This window comes from Chiloscyllium plagiosum, chromosome 27 (genome assembly GCF_004010195.1).
Source record: "Chiloscyllium plagiosum isolate BGI_BamShark_2017 chromosome 27, ASM401019v2, whole genome shotgun sequence".
In the NCBI taxonomy this organism is placed as follows: Eukaryota; Metazoa; Chordata; class Chondrichthyes; order Orectolobiformes; family Hemiscylliidae; genus Chiloscyllium; species Chiloscyllium plagiosum.
In genome coordinates, this window is record NC_057736.1 from 48,398,742 (window position 1) to 48,405,594 (window position 6,853).

A 6,853-nucleotide genomic window follows, 5' to 3' on the forward strand; every position below is an offset into this window, starting at 1 on the left:
GCTCTTCCAGCACCACTAATCCAGAATCAAGTTTCCAGCATCTGCAGTCATTGTTTTTTCCACTACCGACAGTTCCACTGATCTTTGTATCGTCTGCAAACTTACTAACCCATCCATCTACATTTTCATCCAAAGCACTTACATTTATCTCAAACAGCAGAGGTCCCAATACGGATCCCTGCAGAACACCACTAGTCACAGACCTCCAGCCAGAAAACACCCTTCCACCATTACCCTCTGCCTTCTGAGGGCAAGCCAGTTTTGAATCTACATGACCAAGTCACCGTGGATCCCATGCAGCTTAATCTTCTGGTTTAGCAAACCATGAGGGACCTTGTCAAAATGTTTCCTAAAATCCATATTGTTATGGACCATACACCCCTCAAAATATTTTAAGAAGGTAGCCTAGACCCTAACGTTTGCTCATTTTAAAGGCTGATGTATAGTGGATATTCAAGGTGCAATACAGCTGGTCAAACCACTTGGCTTTAAGCAAAACAATGTATTTAAACACTGCAGCTGAAACACAAACAAAAGAAAACAGAATTTAGAATAACTTAACTATTGGAAAATTGAAATGACTCAATACAGCAACTTAACTAAGGAGCTGTTCCAAATCACTATCATCACATAAACATACCCCTTAGCAAATGAGGAAAATTAAACACAGATTCTAACAGGCAGAAAGCTAGAGCAAAGAGATTTCAGACAGAGAGCCAGTCAGGAAACATTTGCTGAAGCTGCAAACCTTTCTGGACATCTTCTGAAAGCCACAGCTAAACTAAACTGGAAAAAACCTGAACTGGGAGAACTGGCCACTCCCCTGCCATGGTTAAACTCGGCTCTGTCTATATCCCTTGGCACCTCTGCCTTTATGACCCTTCTTAAAAAAAGTGAGGACAAAACAACCTTGTTAAAGTGACAGCATCATTAAAATGTACACAACATCTACTGCTCTACCCTCATCAATCACTTTTGTCACCTCCTCAAAAAATTCAATCAAGTTAGTAAGACATGCCCTGTCCTTAACAAAGCCATGCTGACTGTCCCTAATTAGACCATGCTTTTCCAAATGTGAGTATATCCTATCCCTAAAAATTCTCTCCAAAGCTTCCCAGCCACTGATGTGAGACTCACCGGTCTATAGTTTCTTGGATATTTCCCTCCTTGAACAAAGGAACAACATTATCTACTTATCAGTCCTCCAGGACCTCTCGTGAGGATACAAAGATCTTGGTCAAGGCCCCAGCAATCTCCTCTCTTGCCTCTCTCAATAACCTGGGTATATGTCATCAGATCGTGGGGACTTATCCACCTTAATGCCCTTCAAGAGAGCCAATATCAATTCTTTCTTGATCTCAAAATGCCATAGAATATTAACATGCTCCACACAAGTCTCACTATTCTCCATATCCTACTCCTGGTGAATACTGATGCCAAGTACTCATTTAGGATCTCACCCACATCCTTTGCGTCCAAGCACAAGTTCCCTTCTTTATCGTTGAATGGTCCTACCTTTTCCTGAGTTATTCTCTTGTTTTTGATGTATGTATAGAATGCCTTAGGATTTTCTTTAACACTACTTGCCAAGGTCATTTCATGACTCTTTTTTACTTTCTCAATTCTCTGCCTTGGTTTTTTTTCCTTGTCTGATTTTAGCTTCCTAAACTTTATATGTGCTTCTTTTCTTCCTCTTGACTAAATTCACAACCTCCCTCATTATTCAAGAGTCCTTTATCTGGCCATCCTTGTCCTTCCACCTTACTGGTACATGCCAGTCCTGAATTCCCATCAGTAGGTTTTCAAACAATTGCATGTGTCAAATGTGGTCTTGCTTGGTAATGGCGCCTCCTTAGCTTGTGCCTAATAGTTACATAATTTTTCCTCCCCCAGTTTAGTGCCTTGCCGCAAGGTCTTGCCTTATCTTTTCTCACAGCTATCTTAAAACTGAAAGAGTTGTGACATTTTGATTCCAAAAGGTCAGTCACCTGGCCAGGCTCGTTATCCTGGACAAGATCCACTATGGCTCCTCCTCTAGTTGGACTATCCACATAGTGTTTCAAGAAACCTCTTGGATGCACTTAATGAAATCTGCTCCACTTAAGCCTCTTGCTCTAAGGGAGTCCCAGTCAGCATTGGAGAAGTTAAAGTCACCCACTATGACAATGCTGTTTTTATTGGATCTTTCCATAATCAGCCTACATATTTGTTCCTCAATGTCTCATTGATTGTTGGAGGGCCTATAGTATAATTCTATCAGCGTGACTGCATCCATCTTATTTTTGAGCTGTACCCATATTGATTCAGTGGATGAATGCCCCAGTGTGTCCTCTCTGAATGCAGGTGTGACATTCTGCCTGAATAGTAATGCAACTCCTCCACCTTCCTCTCTATTTCGTCTAAAACAACAAAACTCTTGAACATTGAGCAACCAATCCTGTCTCTTTCTCAACTAAATCTCTGTGATGGCCATAACATCATAGTCCCATGTACTAATCCAGGCTCTCAGCTCTTCTGCCTTACCTATAATACTCCATCCACTGAAATAAACACACTTCAGCCCATCAGTACCATCATGTTCATTTTCCAGTCTGAGCCAGTCCTTCCTTTCTGATTTACTGGTCCTAGCATCTACTTCCTCCACTGCTGACCTGTTGCTCTGGTTCCCAGACCCCTACCACTCTAGTTTAAACACTCCTGAGTAGCACTTGCTAATTTCCCAGCAAGGATGTTGGTTCCCCTTCAATTTAGACACAAACTTTCCTTCTTGTACAGGTTACCTCAGCCCAAGAAGAGGTCCCAATGATCTATGAACCTGAACCCTGCCCCAGCTCCTTAGCCATGCATTCATCTGTCCTATTCCTTGCCTCACTAACACGTGGGGGCACTGGTAGTAACCCAATGATTACTACCCTTGAGCCTTTTTCCAACTCCTTGTACACACTCTGCAGGACCTCATCCCTCTTTCTACCTAAATTGTTGGTACCAATGTGCACAACAACCTCTGGCTGCTTACTCTCCCCCTTAAGAATTTCATGCAACTGCTCAGCGATGTCCTTGACCCTGGCACCAGGGAGAAAACACATCATCCTGGAGTCTCAAATGAGGCCACATCAATGCTGGCTGTGCCCCGAACTAGCGAGTCTGCTACCCCAACGCTTGCTTGGATCCTGCCAGTCCTTGCTCTGCAGTAGAGTCCGTTGTGGTACCATAGACCTGACTGCTGTTGTAATACTCCTCTGAGAGGTTATCCCCCGCAACAGTATCCAGAATGGTATACCTGTTAGAGAGGGGAAAAGCCACAGGAGATTCCTGCACTACTTGCCTGCCTCTCCCATCTACCAGACTGAACCTGTGGTATGATCACCTCCCTGCAACTACATTCTCTGGCTCCTGCATGCTCCTCAGTGTGTCCAAGTGCCACTCCGACCGAACAATGCAGTCTGTGAGAAGCTGCAACTGGTCACACTTCCTGCAGACAAAACACCAGACTGCTCCCTGATCTCCCACATCTGGCAGGAGCATACCACTGCCCTAACTGCCTTCTCTGCCCCTTACACTAAGAAAGATAAAAGAATCTTACCTTGCCTTTACCATGCTAACCTTACTCACTGAAGCCCAGTATTCACCTAAGCTCACACTTATACCAACTAGCAGCACTAACTGGTTGCTTAAATTACAGTGCAATCTTTACAAACAGACCAAATACCTTCCAGGCTACAACAAACTTCCTAACAACCTCTCGTAACCCCTCTCTCTTTTTGTCTGTCTTGGAGAGGAGGGAAGGATGGAAACACTACAGTAATGCATATTTGGGGTCTATTGTTCCGCCTCTGCTGTAATTTTCTTTGATCTTTGCCTTTGGTCTTTGACACCTGGTTCTGCCTCACTCAGTTGATCGGTTGACTGAGCCAACTTCTCTCGGAATGCTCCTCAGCGAAGTCTCTCTGCTCCTTGATTGGATGCTCTTTCTAGTGCTTACCATCGAGTTGGCCCAGGAAGGGGTGTTTCTTCCTCTCTCAGCTGAACAGTCGTGGTAACTGAGTTGACTTCACCCAGAAGACCTTGACTATTTACCCTATCTATGACCCTCATAATTTTATAAATCTCTATAAGGTTACCCCGCAGCCTCCAAAGCTTAAAGGAAAATAGCCCCAGCCTATTCAGCCTCTCCTTACAGCTCAAACCCTCCAACCCTGGAAACATCCTTGTAAATATTTTCTGAACTCTTCCAAGGTTAACAACATCTTTGCTATAGCAAGGAGACCAGAACTGAATGCAGTGTTCCAAAAGTGGCCTGTACAGCCGTAACATGACCTCCCAACTCCGTACTCAATACTCTGACCAATAAAGGAAAGCATACCAAACACCTTCTTCACTATCCTATCTACCTGCGACTCCACTTTCAAGGAACTATGAACCTGTACTCCAAGGTCTGTTTGTTCAGCAACACTCCCATTAAGTGTATAAGTCCTCCTCTGCGGCACTGCACATTAATCTGAATTAAACTTCATCTGCCACTCCTTGCCCCATCAGCCATCTGAACAAGATAACCTTCTTCCCTGTTCACGACATCACCACTTTAGGTGCCTTCTACAAACTTACTTACAATACCTCCTATATTCATATCTCAATTATTTATATAAATGACAAAAAGTAGTGGACTCAATACCAATGCTTGCAGCACACTTCTGGTCACAGGCCTCCGGTCTGAAAGCAAACCTCCACTGCCTCCCTGTGACTTACCTTTGAACTAGTTCTGTGTCCAAATGGCTATTTCTCCCTGTATTCCATGTGAACTAACCTTGTGAACCAGCCTACCATGCAGAACCTTGTCAAATGCCTTACAAAGCCCATATAAGGCCACTGCTCTGACCTCATTAATCCTCTTTGTTACTTCTTCAAAAAACTCAATCAAATCAGTGAGACATGATTTTCCACACACAAAGCCATGTTGACTATCCCTAATCAGTCCTTGCCTTTCCAAATACATGTAAATCTGCCCACCACTAATGTCAGGCTCACTGGTCTTTAGTTCCCTGGCTTTTCCTTTTCTATGTTTGTGTGTTAAAGTTTCTTTTGTCACCACACATTTCTTTGGCAAAACACCTTAAAACTGCCACGTGGTTCTCAATTCCTTTGCAAGTGAGAACAGTTTAATTTCGCTCTCTACTCTGTCTAGACCCTTATGAATTTGAAAACTTCAACAAAACCTGCACTCAGCTTTCTCCTATCCAAGGAAAACAATCCCAACTTCTCCTGGCTATTCTCAGAACTGAAGTTTTCCATCTCTGGAACCATGCTTGTAAAACTCTTCTGCACTCTTTCCAATGTGTTCACATCCATCTTATAGTGTAACGCCCATAACTTTTTCTTTAATTCATTCATGGGAATGAGAATATCATTGTCTCAGCCAGAACTTATTGGTCATCCCAGAGGGTAGGTAAGAGTCAATCACATCGCTGTGTGTCTAGAGTCACATGTAGTCAAGGATGGTAGCTTATTTCCCTAAAAAGGTTATTAGTGAACCAATGGTTTCATGGTCATCATTAGACATTTCACCATCTCCCATGATGGGATTCAAACCCAGGTAACCAAATTACTAGTTGAGTGATAATACCACTAGGTCATCACCTCCCCATATTCCAGCTGAAGTCTAAACAATGTCTTCTCCAAGTTCAACAATAACATCCCTGTTCCTGTACCTTATGCCCATATTAATGAAGCCCAGAAGACTATATAGTTTTGAATAACTCTACTTTATCTGTCATGTTTAATGTTTTATGCATATATAGACCAAGGTCTCTGTTCTCATGGATACCTGTTAGAAGGTATCTCCCATATTCTGTGAATCAAAAGTGCAGCACCTCACATTTCTCCACATTGAATTTTATCTACAAACATAAGAACATCAGAAATAGAGGCAGAAATAGACCATTCAGTCCCTTAAGCCTGCTACACTATTCAATAAGATTGTGGCTGATCTGTTTTAAGTTTTGAATTCCCAACCAGCCCCGATAACTCTTGAATCTTCCTGGGCCAGATGGAATTTATCCGAGGATTCTCTGGGAAGCCAGGGAGGAGATTGCCGAAACTTTGGCTTTGATCTTTATGTCTACAGGAATAGTGTCAGAAGACTGGAGGGTAGCAAATGTTGTTCCCTTGTTCAAGAAAGGGAGTAGAGACAACCTGATAATTATAGACCTGTGAGCCTTCCTTTGGTTGTGGGTAAAGTGTTGGAAAGGGTTTTAAGATATAGGATTTATAACCATCTAGAGAGGAATAAGTTGATTAGGGAGAGTCAACATGGTTTTGTGAAGGGTAGGTCGTGCCTCACAAACCTTATTGAGTACTTTGAGGAGGTGACCAAACAGGTGGATGAGGGTAAAGCGGTTGATGTGGTGTATATGGATTTCAGTAAGGCGTTTGATAAGGTTCCCCATCATAGGCTATTGCACAAAATAAGAAGGCATGAGATTGAGGGTGATTTAGCGGTTTGGATCAGAAATTGGCTAGCTGAAAGAAAACAGAGGGTGGTGGTTGATGGGAAATATTCATCCTGGAGTTCAGTTACTAGTAGAATACCACAAGGATCTGTTTTGGGTTCACTGTTAGAGTCATAGAGATGTACAGCATGGAAACAGACCCTTCGGTCCAACCCGTCCATGCCGACCAGATATCCCAACCCAATCTAGTCCCACCTGCCAGCACCCGGCCCATAACCCTCCAAACCCTTCCTATTCATATACCCATCCAAATGCCTCTTAAATGTTGCAATTTTACCAGCCTCCACCACATCCTCTGGCAGTTGATTCCATACACGTACCACCCTCTGCGTGAAAACGTTGCCCCT